Raw genomic sequence first — 21,669 nt, forward strand, 5'->3', positions numbered from 1 at the left:
CTCTGGACAGTGTTTTTCTACCTTATGCTTCTGTTTACTTATTTGCTTCTTTTGCTTTGTGGTGAGAATCAAAATTGTCTATGCAGCTGGCTGTCTTCATCAATATAACTTTACTATTAAACGCAATTCTTTCCCAGGAAGATAAAAATTTCAAATATTATTGCTTGTTCCAGTAACTTCCCCAAAGATCCATGAACTCTTCTATAGAATGCATCCTAAACCTTGTTCTCTTAAAATTCTCACGTAGCTGTCTGCAACAATCCTAAATTATTTTATCATAACCCTGCTCTCATCCTAATTAAACTCCTCTCCATCATCAAAAGAACCCACCTTAAACCAGACTTTGAAATGTCAATCAGTATCCTGACTTTGTTAATAAGACTTTGTTGATGTTCTTTCTTAGTAGGTAAACAATACACTCAGCTTTGTCTTATCCACAGGCTGTTGTAGTGATATTTTGGACAGCAGGCATTTGACTTTGACAATTGTGTACAGCATTCTCATTGTCTTTCTGCTTTGGTATCATTTACTCCCTGCCACATTCCATATTTCAAACCCCGAATTCCCAAAGCGTAAGAGTTTGATAAGTTGTGGTTAACTGCTGTCATACCTGTTGGACAAAGCTGAAGTATATGGCCTCTTTCTGGACTAATGGTCAGCTCAGAGATTCATTGCCTTTGGGTCTGGTCTCTCTGCTAGACCAAAACATAGGTGGGTGGTAGAGATATACAGTAAAACACATGGCCATAGAAGTTAAAGGAATTGACTACGTCCACTTTCTTAAGTAAGAATCTATGGACAGGAACTCTTAGAAGGGGGCTAAGGGCACAGCAGGCATTCTGAGAGTAAACGCTGGTGAAGTTATACAGGTGGAGAGCATTATCTAGGAGCTGAGAAAAAGGATGTGGTACTGACTTCATGGTTTAAAGGTTGGGCCTTCTTTTTTTGGTCACTGATTTTGGATTCTTGTTTTCCTCTCAAGAACAAAAGGTTCTCTAGAATCCTTCAGCCACCAATCAAATGATCAGGCAGGAAAAAAACTTTAGATGGGAATCTTGTCATCAAAAATAAATGCAGTTGCATGGAGCAGCCTAAGATCTGAACCAAACTAAAAATAGGAAGGCAGAGGCTAAAAAGCTATTTTAAGAAACCCCCCTAACCACAGCCACTCCGTGGGCTAAGCGGGGAGCAGGAAGCATGTCTGGTCACACCATCTTGGAATAAGAAGCCATGGCTGGCTGGATCGGATCCTCTGATAGCGCATGTGGACCTGAACTTGAACATGATGCCAGCACTGTGTAGGGAGTGGGTGGTGGGGGGTGGGGGGGAGGCACTGCCCTCACTCCTGCAGCTCCTTCATTCTGTTGAGGGCACTGCCGGCGCGGAACCACTCAATCTGCGTCTCCTTGAAGGTGTGGTTCAGGAGGATGGTCTCTTGGGTCCCGTTGGGGTGCTTGATAATGCACTTCAGGGGCTTGCCAGGGGAGAAGTTCTTCAGGCCCTGAATGGTCAGCTTTTCCACAGGGTGAATCTTATTGTAACGGGCTGGGTCAGTGAAGGTCAGGGTCAGCAGGCCCTGCAGGCCCTGGTCTCGTGGATCCTGGCAAAGCTTTTGGTGATGATGGCCCGGCCCCCAAGGTGGTGAGGCTCCAGCACTGTGTGCTCCCCGTGCGAGTCCTCGCGGTAGTTCTCATCCCTAATCACCACCCACCTGATGCCATGTTTCTTGTAGTAGCAGGCAGTGTCAGGGATGGGGCCAAACTCCTGGGTGAGGGCATTGTGCACGGAGTTGGCCTTGCTGTTTTCAATGTTCATGGCACCAATGAGCAAGTTGTTGGAGATGTATTCCAAGTGCCCATGGAACTTGAGCCAGGGGCCAGCAGCCGAGATGTGGTCAGTAGGACACTTCCCTTTGACTTTGATGAGGATCTGCAGGTCCTCCAGGTCCTTGCCATCCCACTTGTCAAAAGGCTCCAGGAGCTGCAGGTGCTGGCTGGTGGAGCTCACGTCCACATGCTGCCTGCCACTGTCCTTTGGGGGGTGCTGGTGGGTGTCCTGCCCTGGGTCAAACTGCGCTTGGGGAAGCTCATATTGCATCTGGAGCCTCCAGCTTGAACTTCTTGCCATCCTTGCCCATCAGGCAGTTGGTCTCTGGGTTGAACTTAGGGTTCTTGCAATGGCCAGGGCTGTGACAATCTCTGGGGAGATGATGAAGGCATGGTTTTGGGGTTTGTGTCATTGCGGCCTGTGAAGTTCCCATTGTAGGAGGTGACAGTTGTGTTCTTCTTCCCCTTCTTGATGTCTTTCCTGTCCCACTGGCCAATGCAGGGGCCCCCTTTTATCTGTTGGTAAACAGCAATGGATATACCCAGCAAAGAACAGAGGGTATAAAATATTTGAGGCTCTCTAGCATTTTGTTTCAGAAGCTCATGGTATCTACCAAGCTTGTGCCAAGGATTGTTGTGAAGATTCAATAAACAAATATATAGCAGGGTTTTTTTTAAGCCTGTAAAGTCTAAAATGGATCCAATATCATCAATTTGTTTATTCATTCATTCATTCATTCATTCAAGAAACAATCATCTAAAGTTTACTGTATGTTAGAAATTGTAGTAGGCTCCAGGAATACAAACACAAATACATCCATTCAAAAAGCTCGTGATCTAGTGGAAGAAACAGATAGAAGAAATCATCAAAAACAGAATATATGACTCAATAAAGGAATGTATGAAGTTTTATAAGAACATAGATAAATGATATATATTAAAAATATGTATAGCTTACATATATTTTACCAACTTCTATGTTGTCCTGTGAAATATATATTATTTTCCCTCTTTCACATTTAAATAACTGAAGTTAAGGAGGACCAGATAATGCAGGCCATAAGTGATAGATCTGGTACTCAAAGCTAAATATTCTAATTCAAAATCTAGTCCCTTCCCCCCAGTCTCTCGAGCTGTTATTATGCTCAATGGATTAATTAACTCAGCTGTTATTAATTAACTCAGCTGTTATTATGCTCAATGGATAGGAAATTTATAAAACAAGACAAATAAGTGTAAGTGGCTAATTTTAATTTTAAAATTAATAAATATTAAATAAATAAATTGAAGTTGCCATTTTTATCAGTTTATACAACTCATAAAAAGTAAAGTAAGAAATATAGCAACTGCTGTAGGCAATAGTGAATAGAAGTAAGTAGTCTCATTTACTAAAGATGAGAATGTAAATCAGTATAACCTTTCTGGAAGGCAAATAGTTAATATGGCAGAGACTGCACTTTGTGTTAATCAAAACATTTCCTCACCCTGGGAATAAAAGAAGACTGTCTTTCCCAGGTTCCCTAGCAGTTCAGTTGGAAATTATGTGACTTTAGTCAATAAATACAGGCAAAAGTAACATATGCCATTTATAGACCTAAGTCCAAAGATCACTCGGAGTGACACTTCAGCTCTGTCTTCTCTTCCATGGCAATTTAGGAACCACATGTTTGAAGCAACCCAGATCCCAAAATCATCACATGGAGAAGAGCCACCAAAGAGAGCCACCTGGTCCACATTGGACAGTGACTAGAGCAAGAAATAAACCTTTGATGTGTTAAGCACTGAGCATAGGGACTTGAATTGTTACCACAGCAGAACATATCAACTAATGAAAATAACATAAAATATTTTATCCCCATTTTACAGATGAGGCTACTGAGGCACAGAGGGATAAGTAACTTGCCCATAGTCACAAAGCAAACAAATAGCTGAGCTTTGATACTGGCATAAAAATAGGCATGTAGACCAATAGAACCAAATAGACGACCTAGAGATAAAGACAAATACTTGCAGCCAACTGATCTTCAACAAAGCATACAATAACATAAAGTGGGGAAAGGACACCCTATTTAATAAATGGTGCTGAGAAAACTGGCAAGCCGCATGTAGAAGAATGAAACTGGATCCCAATCTTTCACCTCATGCAAAAATCAACTCGAGAAGGATCAAAGACTTAGTTAAATCTAAGACCTGAAACCATAAAAATTCTAGAAGATAACATCAGAAAAGCTCTCTGGAGATTGGCTTAGGCAAAGAATTAATGACTAAGACCCCAAAAGCAAATGCAACAAAAACAACAACAACAAAATAGGGCCTAATTAAACTAAAAAGCTCTGCACAGCAAAAGAAATAATCAGCAGAGTCAACAGACAACCAACAGAGTGGAGAAAATATCTGCAAACTATGCATCTGACAAAAGACTAGTATCCACACTCTATGAGAAACTCAAACAAATCAGCATAAAAAATATCCCATCTAAAATGGGCAAATGACATGAGTAGACAATTCTCAAAAGAAGATATACAAATAGCCAACAAACCTGAAAAAATGCTCAATAACACTAATCATCAGGGAAATGCAAATTAAAACCACAATGAAATACCACCTTACTCCTGCAAGAATGGCCATAAAAAGTCAAAAAACAATAGATACTGTCATGGATGTGGTAAAAAGGGCACACTTTTCACACTGTTGCTAGGAATGTAAATCAGTACAACCACTATGGAAAACAGTATGGAGAGTCCTTAAAGAACTAAAAGTAGATCTACCATTCGAACCAGCAATCTCACTACTGGGTGTCTACCTAAAGGAAAAGAGTCATTATAAGAAAAATACACATGCGCATGCATGTTTATAGCAACACAGTTCACAATTGCAAAGATATGGAACCAACCTAAGTGCCCTTTGACCAATGAGTGGCTAAAGAAAATGTGGTATATATACACCATAGAATACTACTCAGCAATAAAAAGGAATAAAAGAATGTCTTTTGCAGCAACTTGGATGGGGCTAGAGGCCATTATTCTAAGTGAGATAACTCAGGAATGGAAAACCAAATATCATATGTTCTCCCTTAGAAGTGGGAGCTAAACTATGAGGATACAAAGGCATAAGAGTGATATACTGGACTTTGGGGACTTGGGGGAAGTTTGGGAGGGGGATGAGGGATAAAATATTACATATCGGGTGCAGTGTACACTGCTTAGGTTACAGGTGCACTAAAATCTCAGGAATCACCACTAAAGTACGTATCCATGTAACCAAAAACCACCTGTACCCCAAAAACTATTGAAATAAAAAATATATTCATTTTAAAATGTATTTCTTCGTCAAACCTTTTGTCTTATACAATAAAAAAAAATAAAAAATTGCTGAGCTAAAATAAGAAACCTACTCCAGATCACATAGCTAATAAATGGCAAGCCTATGCCATTGACTCTAGAATCTACATCTTACATCTTAACTATCACATATGCTGCCTTTCTTAAATAAATTATGGTATCTATAATATACTATGCAGCCATTAATATATGACAAAGTGGTATTTTAACTCACTGGGCAAAGGTTGGGTTATTTAATAAATGATGCTACCCCAATTGACTGTCTGGAGGAAATTAAAATTAGGCCTTTCTTTGAAAATTTATACATATATATATATATATATATATATTCAAAATGAGTAAAGAAGTTTGATCATAAAAATAAAATAGGAAAAATCAAGCAGACTCTGTGTACAATCTAGGAATGGGGGAGACCTTCCAAATCAAGATGGGATATCTAGGAGCTAGTACAAAACAAAAGGATGTTTTGAAGAATATTAAATGAAATAAATTGTTCATTAAACAATGAAAAATACAATATACAAAACACCCTAGGAAATAAAATTATTGAATCATAAAAAGTTATGGTTATTTAATAAGAGTTTTCATAGCCCTCACCTGCCTATAGATACTAAGGGGTTTACACTATTAGTAAAAACACTTATTTCCCTGGTCCTACCTCTTTCCTGTGTTATATAGAACCACAGCTCTTTACAAAACATGCTCCAGATAAATCCCTCAGTCCTGGAGCTGGGGAGTTCTCAAATGTGCTCACCAGCACGTCTGTTCCCAGTGGGCAGTAAGGCTGGACTTCTGTGCCATCAGGCTCACCACAGAGGCACTTGAGCACCTCTGACCCCAGGAAAGAATCCCCCTCTTAGTTTTGTCATAATCTGAGAGAGGGTCTTAAGGTAGTTGCCTTGGCCCCAGTGTGTAAACAGTGTAGTGAAATTACTTTTACGATATTTAATCACATTTCCCAATACCTTCATAGGACTCAGATAGTAATGGAATGGGCCAGTACCATACACCATATAGGTAGCTGGCAGAATTAGGTCAAACTTCTCATGGGCACTCCTTCAGGACAGTTCCCTTCCAATCTCCATACACGTAGAGTGCTGGAGGGTGGCCCTTGGGATTGAACAGATATGTCCCAGGGACATCTGAGTCACCCGAGGACTCAAGTGCTCAAACTCTGCTTGTATTTGGTGATTGGCACCAGGCTAATTGCAGTATCATGGGGATGGAGAGGGAGAGTTCCTCTTTAATATTTTCTATATTATGTTCATTTAAAAAATAAATATTTTTATAATCTTAAAAGATTTTTTTAAAAAACAAAAAAAAGCACAAAGAACATAGATTCTTAGAGTAAGCAATTTTAAAAAATTATAGAATCTACCTCTATGCAGATTTTTAAAGTAAGATGGTTTATCATCCCCTGCAATGTGACCCTGGAAATGAACTGGACAACAAGTTAATCTTAGGTTTCCATGAATCACTTGGGTTTTGTTGGACTTTCTCTTTCTTTGACTCATATTTAAACCAGAGACAGTAGGAGTCTATAAAAATTATTGAACATTGAAACACTAACATCTGAACTTTTTTAAAGTTTCAGGTTGAAATGGCTTCTGTAAAGATCTCACTTAACTGCGGTTGATAGAAAATGGCAATATTCAATCAAAGTTGTATATAAGTTAGGAAAAGAATTAGAAGCCAGAGTAGCTTGACACAGATATAAATTCTCACTGAGCTTACCCAAACTCTCATCTGCTCCAAGCTGTATAGAAGTTTCTTTCAGAGTTATTTCAGTTCATTTCAATGAAAAAAATTATCAAATATAATAAAACATTTTTGGAAAGACAGGAGGGATTTGGGACATTACAATTGGTATTAAAAGAACTAATGAGCTTTGCTACTGATAAAGTATTTCTTGCATTCTTTCTTGGTTCAAAGAGTGATACCCAATTATTAATTCTTAAGCACATAAATCTTTTCCATTTTTGTTTTTCCTGCTTGGTGCCTGAATTTTCTTGGCTACTACTGAAATATATTGAACAGGCTGATTCTACTTTTTATCTGCATATTCTATGGATCTAGTGGCTCTGAATCCAAGCCACTATAATAATGATGGAAACAAAATGTTTCTGATGAACATATAACCAGATATTGATGACAAACAGAAAAAAAGAACAGGCTGATGGGGGCCAGACAGTGCATGTGGTCTGCATTCCTGCCAAACTGCATGTATGGACAGCCACACAAAGACAAAATCCTTTGGTAAACACTCACAGTTGAGGAATAGGATACAACATTTTAATATATTAACCATTTGAAAGAATTCCGGTTCCTTTTCATCTCTGGTATACTGTCACCATTCAAACTGGACTAGAGGTATCAATTTCCTCTGGAAGGAATATTACAGCAGAGAAAACAAATAAGAAACCAGTTCTCAAGTTTGAGGTTCAAAATGGGCTCTTGAGCCTCTTTACTATTTGGCAGAAGAAGATTTGACTGCAAAAGCGTGAATTTTGAATATGAAAATCTAAGATTCTAGAGGACTCGCGGCATAAGTTTTTCCATTAATGTACTAGATTATGTGTAATGCAGGTGGATATCAATGCATGATTTTCCTGTTAGAGAGGAGCTATGGATCCTATAGGTTAAGAGCTGGAAGGGGCTATGGTTTAAATGTGTTCCCTACCCTATGTTCATTGCAGCATTATTCATAATAGCCGAAATATGGAAACAACCCAAATACCCAACGACAGATGAATGGATACAGAAAGTGCGATATAAACAAACAATGGAATATTATTCAGCCTTAAAAAATACAAGGAAATCCTGCCTTTTTTTTTCTTTTTATTATTATTATTATTGTTATTATACTTTAGGCTCTATGGTACATGTGTGCAACGTGCAGGTAAGTTACGTATGTATACATGTGCCATGCTGGTGCGCTGCACCCACCAACACGTCATCTAGCATTAGGTATATCTCCCAATGCTATCCCTCCCCCCTCCCCCCACCCCACAACAGTCCCCGAAGTGTGATGTTCCCCTTCCTGTGTCCATGTGTTCTCATTGTTCAATTCCCACCTATGAGTGAGAATATGCGGTGTTTGGTTTTTTGTTCTTGTGATAGTTTACTGAGAATGATGATTTCCAATTTCATCCATGTCCCTACAAAGGACATGAACTCATCATTTTTTATGGCTGCATAGTATTCCATGGTGTATATGTGCCACATTTTCTTAATCCAGTCTATCATTGTTGGACATTTGGGTTGGTTCCAAGTCTTTGCTATTGTGAATAATGCTGCAATAAACATACGTGTGCATGTGTCTTTATAGCAGCATGATTTATAGTCCTTTGGGTATATACCCAGTAATGGGATGGCTGGGTCAAATGGAATTTCTAGTTCTAGATCCCTGAGGAATCGCCACACTGACTTCCACAAGGGTTGAACTAGTTTACAGTCCCACCAACAGTGTAAAAGTGTTCCTATTTCTCCACATCCTCTCCAGCACCTGTTGTTTCCTGACTTTTTAATGATCGCCATTCTAACTGGTGTGAGATGGTATCTCATTGTGGTTTTGATTTGCATTTCTCTGATGGCCAGTGATGGTGAGCATTTTTTCATGTGTTTTTTGGCTGCATAAATGTCTTCTTTTGAGAAGTGTCTGTTCATGTCCTTTGCCCACTTTTTGATGGGGTTGTTTGTTTTTTTCTTGTAAATTTGTTGGAGTTCATTGTAGATTCTGGATATTAGCCCTTTGTCAGATGAGTAGGTTGCGAAAATTTTCTCCCATTTTGTAGGTTGCCTGTTCACTCTGCTGGTAGTTTCCTTTGCTGTGCAGAAGCTCTTTAGTTTAATTAGATCCCATTTGTCAATTTTGGCTTTTGTTACCATTGCTTTTGGTGTTTTAGACATGAAGTCCTTGCCCATGCCTATGTCCTGAATGGTAATGCCTAGGTTTTCTTCTAGGGTTTTTATGGTTTTAGGTCTAACATTTAAGTCTTTAATCCATCTTGAATTGATTTTTGTATAAGGTGTAAGGAAGGGATCCAGTTTCAGCTTTCTACATATGGCTAGCCAGTTTTCCCAGCACCATTTATGAAATAGGGAATCCTTTCCCCATTTCTTGTTTTTGTCAGGTTTGTCAAAGATCAGATAGTTGTAGATATGCGGCGTTATTTCTGAGGGCTCTGTTCTGTTCCATTGATCTATATCTCTGTTTTGGTACCAGTACCATGCTGTTTTGGTTACTGTAGCCTTGTAGTATAGTTTGAAGTCAGGTAGTGTGATGCCTCCAGCTTTGTTCTTTTGGCTTAGGATTGACTTGGCGATGCGGGCTCTTTTTTGGTTCCATATGAACTTTAAAGTAGTTTTTTCCAATTCTGTGAAGAAAGTCATTGGTAACTTGATGGGGATGGCGTTGAATCTGTAAATTACCTTGGGAAGGATGGCCATTTTCATGATATTGATTCTTCCTACCCATGAGCATGGAATGTTCTTCCATTTGTTTGTATCCTCTTTTATTTCCTTGAGCAGTGGTTTGTAGTTCTCCTTGAAGAGGTCCTTCACATCCCTTGTAAGTTGGATTCCTAGGTATTTTATTCTCTTTGAAGCAATTGTGAATGGGAGTTCACTCATGATTTGGCTCTCTGTTTGTCTGTTATTGGTGTATAAGAATGCTTGTGATTTTTGTACATTGATTTTGTATCCTGAGACTTTGCTGAAGTTGCTTATCAGCTTAAGGAGATTTTGGGCTGAGACAATGGGGTTTTCTAGATATACTATCATGTCATCTGCAAACAGGGACAATTTGACTTCCTCTTTTCCTAATTGAATACCCTTGATTTCCTTCTCTTGCCTAATTGCCCTGGCCAGAACTTCCAACACTATGTTGAATAGAAGTGGTGAGAGAGGGCATCCCTGTCTTGTGCCAGTTTTCAAAGGGAATGCTTCCAGTTTTTGCCCATTCAGTATGATATTGGCTGTGGGTTTGTCATAAATAGCTCTTATTGAGATACGTCCCATCAATACCTAACTAATTGAGAGTTTTTAGCATGAAGGGTTGTTGAATTTTGTCAAAGGCCTTTTCTGCATCTATTGAGAAAATCATGTGGTTTTTGTCTTTGGTTCTGTTTATATGCTGGATTACATTTATTGATTTGCGTATCTTGAACCAGCCTTGCATCCCAGGGATGAAGCCCACTTGATCATGGTGGATAAGCTTTTTGATGTGCTGCTGGATTCTGTTTGCCAGTATTTTATTGAGGATTTTTGCATCAATGTTCATCAAGGATATTGGTCTAAAATTCTCTTTTTTTGTTGTGTCTCTGCCAGGCTTTGGTATCAGGATGATGCTGGCCTCATAAAATGAGTTAGGGAGGATTCCCTCTTTTTCTATTGATTGGAATAGTTTCAGAAGGAATGGTACCAGCTCCTCCTTTTACCTCTGGTAGAATTCGGCTGTGAACCCATCTGGTCCTGGACTTTTTTTGGTTGGTAAGCTATTGATTATTGCCACAATTTCAGCTCCTGTTATTGGTCTATTCAGAGATTCAACTTCTTCCTGGTTTAGTCTTGGGAGGGTGTATGTGTTGAGGAATTTATCCATTTCTTCTAGATTTTCTAGTTTATTTGTGTAGAGGTGTTTGTAATATTCTCTGACGGTAGTTTGTATTTCTGTAGGATCGGTGGTGATATCCCCTTTATCATTTTTCATTGCATCTATTTGATTCTTCTCTCTTTTTTTCTTTATTAATCTTGCTAGCAGTCTATCAATTTTGTTGATCCTTTCAAAAAACCAGCTCCTGGATTCATTTATTTTTTGAAGGGTTTTTTGTGTCTCTATTTCCTTCAGTTCTGCTCTGATTTTAGTTATTTCTTGCCTTCTGCTAGCTTTTGAATGTGTTTGCTCTTGCTTTTCTAGTTCTTTTAATTGTGATGTTAGGGTGTCAATTTTGGATCTTTCCTGCTTTCTCTTGTGGGCATTTAGTGCTATAAATTTCCCTCTACACACTGCTTTGAATGCATCCCAGAGATTCTGGTATGTTGTGTCTTGGTTCTCGTTGGTTTCAAAGAACATCTTTATTTCTGCCTTCATTTTGTTATGTACCCAGTAGTCATTCAGGAGCAGGTTGTTCAGTTTCCATGTAGTTGAGCAGTTTTGAGTGAGATTCTTAATCCTGAGTTCTAGCTTGATTGCACTGTGATCTGAGAGATAGTTTGTTATAATTTCTGTTCTTTTACATTTATTGAGGAGAGCTTTACTTCCAACTATATGGTCAATTTTGGAATAGGTGTGGTGTGGTGCTGAAAAAAATGTATATTCTGTTGATTTGGGGTGGAGAGTTCTGTAGATGTCTATTAGGTCCACTTGGTGCAGAGCTGAGTTCAATTCCTGGGTATCCTTGTTGACTTTCTGTCTCGCTGATCTGTCTAATGTTGACAGTGGGGTGTTAAAGTCTCCCATTATTAATGTGTGGGAGTCTAAGTCTCTTTGTAGGTCACTCAGGACTTGCTTTATGAATCTGGGTGCTCCTGTATTGGGTGCATACATATTTAGGATAGTTAGCTCTTCTTGTTGAATTGATCCCTTTACCATTATGTAATGGCCTTCTTTGTCTTTTTTGATCTTTGTTGGTTTAAAGTCTGTTTTATCAGAGACTAGGATTGCAACCGCTGCCTTTTTTTGTTTTCCGTTTGCTTGGTAGATCTTCCTCCATCCTTTTATTCTGAGCCTATGTGTGTCTCTGCACGTGAGATGGGTTTCCTGAATACAGCACACTGATGGGTCTTGAGTCTTTATCCAATTTGCCAGTCTGTGTCTTTTAATTGGAGCATTTAGTCCATTTACATTTAAAGTTAATATTGTTATGTGTGAATCTGATCCTGTCATTATGATGTTAGCTGGTTATTTTGCTTGTTAGTTGATGCAGTCTCTTCCTATTCTCGATGGTCTGTACATTTCAGTATGATTTTGCAGTGGCTGGTACCAGTTGTGCCTTTCCATGTTTAGCGCTTCCTTCAGGAGCTCTTTTAGGGCAGGCCTGGTGGTGACAAAATCTCTCAGCATTTGCTTGTCTGGAAAGTATTTTATTTCTCCTTCACTTATGAAGCTCAGTTTGGCTGGATGTGAAATTCTGGGTTGAAAATTCTTTTCTTTAAGAATGTTGAATATTGGCCCCCACTCTCTTCTGGCTTGTAGGGTTTCTGCCAAGAGATCCGCTGTTAGTCTGATGGGCTTCCCTTTGATGGTAACCCGACCTTTCTCTCTGGCTGCCCTTAACATTTTTTCCTTCATTTCAACTTTGGTGAATCTGACAATTATGTGTCTTGGAGTTGTTCTTCTCGAGGAGTATCTTTGTGGCGTTCTCTGTATTTCCGGAATCTGAATGTTGGCCTGCCTTGCTAGATTGGGGAAGTTCTCCTGGATAATATCCTGCAGAGTGTTTTCCAACTTGGTTCCATTCTCCCCGTCACTTTCAGGTACACCAATCAGACGTAGATTTGGTCTTTTCACATAGTCCCACATTTCTTGGAGGGTTTGCTCATTTCTTTTTATTCTTTTTTCTCTAAACTTCCCTTCTCACTTCATTTCATTCATTTCATCTTCCAGGGCTGATACCCTTTCTTCCATTTGATCGCACTGGCTCCTGAGGCTTCTGCATTCTTCATGTAGTTCTCGAGCCTTGGTTTTCAGCTCCATCAGCTCCTTTAAGCACTTCTCTGTATTGGTTATTCTAGTTATACATTCTTCTAAATTTTTTTCAAAGTTTTCAACTTCTTTGCCTTTGGTTTGAATATCCTCCCGTAGCTCGGAGTAATTTGATCGTCTGAAGCCTTCTTCTCTCAGCTCGTCAAAGTCATTCTCTGTCCAGCTTTGTTCCGTTGCTGGTGAGGAACTGCGTTCCTTTGGAGGAGGAGAGGTACTCTGCTCTTTAGAGTTTCCAGTTTTTCTGCTCTGTTTTTTCCCCATCTTTGTGGTTTTATCTACTTTTGGTCTTTGATGATGGTGATGTACAGATGGGTTTTTGGTGTGGATGTCCTTTCTGTTAGTTTACCTTCTAACAGACAGGATCCTCAGCTGCATGTCTATTGGAGTACCTGGCCAGCCGTGTGAGGTGTCAGTCTGCCCCTGCTGCGGGGTGCCTCCCAGTTAGGCTGCTCGGGGGTCAGGGGTCAGGGACCCACTTGAGGAGGCAGTCAGCCCGTTCTCAGATCTCCAGTTGCATGCTGGGAGAACCACTGCTCTCCTCAAAGCTGTCAGACAGGGACATTTAAGTCTGCAGAGGTTACTGCTGTCTTTTTGTTTGTCTGTGCCCTGCCCCCAGAGGTAGAGCCTACAGAGGCAGGCAGGCCTCCTTGAGCTGTGGTGGGCTCCACCCAGTTCAAGCTTCCCAGCTGCTTTGTTTACCTAAGGGAGCCTGGGCAATGGCGGGCGCCCCTCCCCCAGCCTCGCTGCCGACTTGCTGTTTGATCTCAGACTGCTGTGCTAGCAATCAGTGAGACTCCGTGGGCGTAGGACCCTCTGAGCCAGGTGCGGGCTATACTCTCCTGGGGCACCGTTTCCTAAGCCCGTCGGAAAAGCACAGTCTTCGGGCGGGAGTGGCCCTATTTTCCAGGTGCCGTCTGTCACCCCTGGAAAGGGAACTCCCTGACCCCTTGCGCTTCCCGAGTGAGGCAATGCCTCGCCCCTGCTTCGGCTGGCGCACGGTGCACTCACCCACTGACCTGCGCCCACTGTCTGGCACTCCCTAGTGAGATGAACACGGTACCTCAGATGGAAGTGCAGAAATCACCCGTCTTCTGCGTCGCTCACGCTGGGAGCTGTAGACTGGAGCTGTTCCTATTCGGCCATCTTGGCTCCAATCCTGCCATTTTTGATAACATATGTGAACCTAGAGGACATTATGCTGAGTGAAATAAGTCAGTCTCAGAAGGACAAATACTATGGGAATCCAGTTATATGAAGTATCTAAAATGGTTAAACCCATAGAGGCAGAGATTAGAATGGTGATTGCTACGGGATGGGGGGAGGGGGAAATGGGAAATTATTTTTCAATGGGTATGAAGTTTCTGTTATGCGAGATGAGAAAGTACTAGATATCTGTTGTACAACATAGTACCTAGGTTAAACAATATGGTATTGTATACTTTTAAATATAAGAGGATAATCTCACGTTGTGTTCTTACCAAACAAACAATAACAACAAACCCCCCAAACCCCACAAAAGAACATAAAGACATTTTTGAAGGTTATGGATATGTTTAGTGCCTTGGTTGTGGTGATGGTTTCATAGGTGTAGTCTCATTTCCAAATTCAGCAAGAGGTACACATAAAATGTGTGCAATTTTTGGTACATCAGTTATACCTCAATAAAGCTAAAAAAATTTTCAAAAGAAAGGGTGAGAGAGCAAGGGAAGGGACCCTCTACAGGAGCCACCAAAGACCAGAAGTGTGGTAGCCCTACAGGAATTCCCATATCTGGGGTTGAGGAAGAGAAGAGTGTAACTTTCATTGAGTGTCTATTACATGCCAGGCATAGTATTGGATTCTTTTTTATTAGTATACTCACACTTTCCTCCTTTTCTAAAATATAATTTTTTAGCCTTGTTTTAATTGTGGTACAGTATATAACATAAGATTTGCCATTTTAAACAGTTTAAGTGTATAATTCAGTGGCATTAATGAAAGTTGCAGTGATATTCAACCATCACCACCATCTACTTCCAAAACTTTTCATCACTCCAAACAGAAACTTTGTATCCATTAAAAAATGCTTTGTCCTTGTCATTTTATTTCATTTCAAACTCTAAGAGGAATGACCATGAAGCAAGTTTTGTTTTCATTGTTTAGCTCTCTCATTTGATCCCCTGGAAACTGCAGAAATGTTGGGAGTTTGGGCCCTGAAAACGCCAGGGAGATGATGTTCAGTCCCTTATGCTGCTGCATATATTTACTTAGTGTTAGGATATGATTCACAGTAAACACATGTAGGTATGAATTATTTTAAACTTGTGGCCCCTGGACTTATCCAGGGGGTCTATGAACCCCCTGCAATTGTAATCAGAATTTTGGATGCAGATGCATTTGCTTGGAAAATGATTATGTAGCTTTTTCCTCCTCAAACTTAGAAGGATATATAATCCCCAAAATGATTACAATCCCCATTTTTGAAGATAGAGGCTGGGGAGTAGGCACTGAACCCTCAAAACTTGGTGACGGAGTCACAGAGTTTAAGTACTTTTACTCTCTCTGCGTGATCCCTCTGTGGTTACTTTGGTTTAAGGAAGCTTGGAAGAAATTCTGTTCCCAGTCTCCTCTCTCCATCTCCCACTCCCCAGACCCCATCTCACCTTACCAACTTCTATCTATAGTCTGCATCCTGAAGCCTAGAGAGATGGCAGAACTGGAGGAAATGCCTGGATAGTACAATTGGAATATTAATAAAAGAACAAGTGCATGAAGCAGGACAGGAATGGGAGAATAATTTTGCTTCTTTCCTCTGCCTGCATAGAGAGGAACCCCTGTGTTCTTTTGACCTTATCTCTGCCATTTTGCACTCATTATGGCTAGGTTTCAAAATCTCTCTGCTTAGAGGCCTCCCCCAAATCATTAAAAAGTTCCCTGGTGTCCCCATCCCTGCCTGAATCCAGTCCTGGCCCAACTAGATCCCACTCACCCAACCTACTAGTCAGCTCTGCTCCACACCCCTGTGTCCAGGGTTGACTGTCACTCTGTCCTCTCGAACACATCAGCCACCTCGCTCTGAGTCTCCCTGTGCCCAGCCTGTCCCCTCACACCTGTCCTTTCTCTGGGGGATGCTGCACAGTTCCTACTCCACCGTCAGGACCCTTGAACTCTTCTACCCTCAGGTGCCCAGCCCAGCCCCCTTCCAGATGATCCCGGGGAGTGTTTGCTTAAGGCATGGTGGGGAAGCTGGGGCATCTGCTTGGGGGAACTTATCTGGCCTCTATGGCCTCTAGGAATGGGATTATCATGAATGTGCAAAGAGGATTAAACTGCATTTAGGGAAAACATAAACAGTGGTACATTATAAAGATGCAGAGCTCTAAAACAGAAAAACTAGATCTGGTTCTGTAAAGGTAATATTAATTACAAGAATTTATGAGAACTTACGGCTAATTACCACATGCACTAACATTTATGAACTTATGGCTAATTACCACATGCATATACACTTATGTATATGTACACAACTAATTTTATTGTAAGTTATGTTGGGTTGCAACATTACACAAATAACAATAATTTATTGTTTGCTGAGCTTCTACATGCCAGCTACCATCTTAATCACTTTATAGAAATTATTTTATGTAGTCTCATACTCTGTTTCCAGTCTTTAGTTGCTCATTAAGCATGGTTATTATCTAATTCATTTTAAGAGAAGAAAACTACATTTTGTAAAATATTGGTTGTATCTTAAAAGCTCTGAAAGTCCTGAATACAGACTGTTAATATACATTTGGATAATTATCAGAACTTTTGCTGTCAAAGTCCTATCTGTTGTACCTACAAAAATAAATTTTTATGGAAATGTCTTCAAATTCCTCTTAGCTACTAGAAGAAAAGAATGAAAGGAAAAGCTTAATGAGAGCTAATTCATAAGCCTTCCCTCCTTTCTGCTTTCTTCCCTGATCTGTTCCTTTTTCCTCCAGTCCCTTCTATTTTTTCCCCTCCCCTCCCTAACCCTTAAATTTTCTTCCCTCCCTTCCCCCGCTTCTCCCCCTACTTTTTGCCTCATCTTTTCTGCCTCTTTCCTTACTCCCTTCTTGACATATTATTGTCAGGTGCAGTGTGCAGACATTTGGGAAGGGGACCAGGAATAAATGCAAGCAGGGAAAAGTTTCATGCTTCCTCACATTATTCTGGAAAAAGACAGAAGTTACCAATTTTAAATTTTAAGATATCCTAGAGGAGCGCCTGTTTTTTTCTGTGAACATCCAGCAGTGGTGCTCTGGAAATTTAAGATTGAATTCAGTTGAAGCTCACCAGTTCTATTAACAAAAAGATTCATACAAAAGGTCTCAGTGACATGTTATTTCTTTCCTGGGTCAGGAATTGTCTTTGCTGTGTGTGCGTGATGACTGGAACATTAGGCAGATTCTCTAGAAGGTCTATAATCCTGAAGATTGCATCTCAGAATGCAATTTTTGTTCACTGACCTTTATGAAAAAGAGTAAAGACACTGACAATTGATGATATGAAAGTTGGAAATCCATGGACGTGGTACATTTAAAGCTTTAGGGAGCTTTCAAAAATATTTGAAAATGTGAATAAAGTCTATATTCAAAAGATAAGACAGATTAGAGAATAATATGTTAGATCTTTTATGGACCATTTATGTTGATTTGATCATCAGTTTCTTTGGTGAAGAGTAATAATAAGCAGGCTGGGTTGGAGGCTCATGCCTGTAATTCTAGCACTTTGGGAGGCCGAAGCGGGTGGATTACTTGAGCCCAGGAGTTCAAGACCAGCCTGGCCAACATGGCGAAACACTGTCTCTACTAAAAACACAAAAATTAGCCAGGCATGGTGGCACATGCCTGTAATCTCAGCTACTAGGGAAACTGAGGCACAAGAATTGCTTAAACCTGGGAGGTGAGGTTGCAGTGAGCCGAGATTGTGTCACTGCACTCCAGCCTGGGTGACAGACCAAGACTTGGTCTTTAAAAAAACAAAAAACAATAATGAGCAAACCTTCCTTGTCCTGTCTTATGAGATAGAATCCTAGTTTTAGGAATAACTATCTAGGAGCTTCAATTCTGCAGCTTTTCCTCCACATCTAACCATTTGAAGGGATGTGAGCCATAGTGGGAAATGCTCTGGAGAAGAAAGCTGAATTCTAGTTTACACTTGGTCACAAATCTTCTATGTGGTCATAAGTCAATCATCTGCCATGAGTCTCAGTCTTCCTGTCTATAAAATGGGATACTTGGATCATATGCTGCTCCAGAATACTATGTTTTAAGGTGGTGATCAATCAAAATGCTTTATAACTGCATGTAACTTTGTTCTCACTTTTGTAAACTGTAGGCAAATCTTTGTCTGGCAGTTTTGTTCCAAAAGAAATGCTGGCTTTTCCATAAATGTTGTTTTGGTCACTTGTTTGGGGGCCAATCCACTGCTGGCCCTTTATGTTTATGTCAAATGGAAGGCTAAGGCCACATTAAACCTAACTGGTTGAAAGAGAGCAAGTTCAAAGCTATATCCCAAAGTAATCAGATTCTCTTTGCAATATCCTACAAAAGCCACTTGGATAAATAAAATTTGATTTTAAGAATATTGATTGGGTTCTTTTGCATAGACTTTGATTTTCACATTTTTCTCTCATAACGTGTTATGGATTTCATATTGCTGGAAATAAGCGCTCACTAATTCCTTTCTTTGTGCTTCTTCTGTATATCTTGAATTTCTCTACTTCTCTCCACCTCCACTCCTTCCTTCCTAGCCACAGCATCCAGCATCCCTCACCTGAACAGCAGCCTCTTGACTGGTTTCTCTGTTTCCAAGCTGTAGCCTCTGATCCAGGCTCCATATAGCAGCCATATTGGGTTGCTCACTTCATTCCCATCATTTGAAGGCTTCCCACTGTATTTGAATAAATCCCAACCATTCCAGACCATGGCTCTGGTGAACACAGTGAGCAGTCCGGCTTCTGGGAATGCTGTTGGTAGATGTCTTCAACAGTCAGCCCCTGCAGGCTGGCCTCAGACACAGGGAGCCACTTCATTCTTCCTGGGGAGCCCTACATCCAGGGTCCACTCATCGTGGGAGTGTAAAGGCTTGGCCAACTCTGGGCAACTCTGGATAGCCATTCTAGCTGCAGAGCTTCACATGGGATCGGCTGTGGCTATCATCTGGGTCTGCCGCTCAGCTCATGTCTTGCTCTGCCCCATCTTTCTCTGCCAAGACCAGCTCAGTCATGGAGACCCTAACCCAGAAGTGCTAGAGGAATTAAGACAAAGATACAGAAATAGAGTGCAAAGTGGGATCAGGGGGCTAACAGCCTTCAGAGCTGAGAGCCACGAACAGAGTTTGACCCACATATTTATTGACAGCAAGCCAGTGATAAGCATTATTTCCATAGATTATAGATTGACTAAAAGCATTCCTTACAGTAAACAAAGCATTCTTAGTGAAGAGCAGAGAAACAGCCTCTGGCTGATTATCTGCGGCAAAAGCATGTTGTTAAGGCACAGGCTGCTCCTGCTATTGTCTGTGGTTTGAGCAGTTTTCCACTCTGGGTGGGCCAGGTTTTCCTTGCCCTGCTCCAGTAAACCAATAACTTCTAGAAGTGTGCATGATAGCCGTCATGAGCATGTCACATTGCTACAGAAATCCTGTTCATGGCCAGTTTCTTTAAGGCCTGTTTATGACAGGCTTAGGTCCCGTTCGCCCCATTTCTTATTTCCTTCCCCTCTTCCACAGGGGCTGATACAAAGGGAACTCTTTAATAAATGATGACAATGGCATCATAATACGCTGTATCATCTGGTCCTTGCCTATACTTCTGGCTCCATCCTGTGTCACTGCTGTCCCTGGCACATGGCTCTGCAGTTTATGTCCAGTTCCTGGATTGTATTAGGCTCATTCCGACCTCAGGGTCTACGCAACTGATGTTTCCTCTCTATGGGAGTTTTTCTTACAACTCTATCTAATTCTTCCTTATCCATTAGTGCTTAACTTGACTGTCACCTAATCAGAGAAGCCCTTCCTAACTCTACCCCCGCATCATCACCAACCTAAGAGTATAAATAAGAATCTTTCTCCTGTTCTGTCATATAGCATCCTATTTTTTTCCTTCATAGGACTGCTTACAATTTGTGATTATATATTCACTTGTTTACTCACGTGTTTAAGTTTATCTTCCTCTACTAGACAGCAAACCTCACAAAGGCGAGTTTCTCATATGTTCCATTCGCCAGTTTGTATCAATTATGTCCTCATCATTTAGCCCCGTTCTTGTCCCCTAGTTGATATTCAATAAATACTGACTGAATGAATGAAAGGACTGAATTTCTCCCCTTCCTAAGAAAAGGCCTGATTTTCTTTAGTCTCCTGGCTGTTTCTCTTTGAAGTCGCTATTCAACGAGCCAGACTCCTTTAAAGACTGGGAAGAACTACCCTAGGGCAGGACCATCAGTGGATAACCAACAGCACCATAGCCAGTTTCCCAGCTGGAAGTTTTGACACAGGCAAGTACCTTCTGCATCCAGCAGGAACCATCTTGGCTCCAGGCCAACTGCTGCCATGCCTTCCTCCTCACTTTCCTGTCTTAATTACCCGTTTCTTCTATAGCAGCCTGCTCCAGTTTTCTGTCTATCATCTGTCCAAGCTTTATATTCTCATCTTGCCTGCCTGACCAAACCTAGCTTTGCTTTCACCACTGTATATAGCTCCAGGAAAGGCATCTCATTCCCCTACACTTTCATAGCCCTTTGGGGATACCCTCTCACCTTAGGGCACAGGCAGCCTGTAAAACAGGATCAAGATTCAACCCAATGAAATTTAGACACTATTACTTAACATTTAGGTAGTAGCAGACAGAGGCTGAGAACTTTATAAGGATTATCACATTCATTTCTCATTTAATCGCAACTATTATATGGAGGATTTACTACTACCATCTCCATTTTATGGAGTTTGGACAGGTGAAAGTGATTTATCCAAGGTAAGAGGTGACATTGGGATTCAAACCCAGATGATCTGATTTCAGGAGCAATGAGCACCTTAATTCTTCACTGCATTGGCTGTGACTGGATAACTTGTTCCACTGAGACCAAATGACGTTGCTTTATTTTGTAGTAAACAGAGTTGTTGTTGTTGTTTTTTTCTTTTTGTTTTTTTTTCACTGTCGCTGGGCTGGAGTGCAATGGCGCGATTTCGGCTCCCTGCAGCCTCTGCCTCCCAGATTCAAATGATTCTCCTGCCTCAGCTTCCCGAGTAGCTGGGATTACAGGTGCACACCACCACAGCTGGTTAATTTTTTCTATGTTTAGTAGAGACGGGGTTTCACTATGTTGGCCAGAATGGTCTTGAACTTCTGACCTCGTGATCCACCTGCCTCGGCCTACCAAAGTGCTGGGATTACAGGCTTTAGCCATCGTGCCTGGCCTCAGAGTTTGTTTTAAATTCAGCTTTGGTTTCTTTCTTTCCTTGTTTTACAGTAAGAAATTTTGAAAAAGGATATTAGAGTGATTTAGGCCTTAAAGAAATCAGTTCCATTGTGTCACTGCCTTCTTATTAATTTAGCTTTTGAGTTCTATTGTCCTGTGGTGGTGTGTGGGGGTACATGATCACTGTGGGCCATTTGCACTTACAATCTCTCCTCTGCAGGGTTATAGAGAGTCAAGGAAGAGTAGTGAGCACATATTGATGCTGATATCGTGGGCAAGAGCAGATCGAGCAAAGTTATCTCTTTTTTTTTGCATTTTACATCATCCTTTTTTCTCTATTTTGTGCACCAACCTTTGTTATATCATGGAAA

At 40.7% G+C, this 21,669-nt stretch overlaps 1 pseudogene; it reads right to left on the reverse strand.

The window, feature by feature from the left end:
* Positions 1–1,339: 1,339 nt before the first annotated feature.
* Positions 1,340–18,728, reverse strand: LOC129036198 (aconitate hydratase, mitochondrial-like; annotated as a pseudogene).
* Positions 18,729–21,669: the final 2,941 nt, after the last annotated feature.

This window comes from Pongo pygmaeus, chromosome 4, assembly GCF_028885625.2.
Source record: "Pongo pygmaeus isolate AG05252 chromosome 4, NHGRI_mPonPyg2-v2.0_pri, whole genome shotgun sequence".
NCBI lineage: Eukaryota > Metazoa > Chordata > Mammalia > Primates > Hominidae > Pongo > Pongo pygmaeus.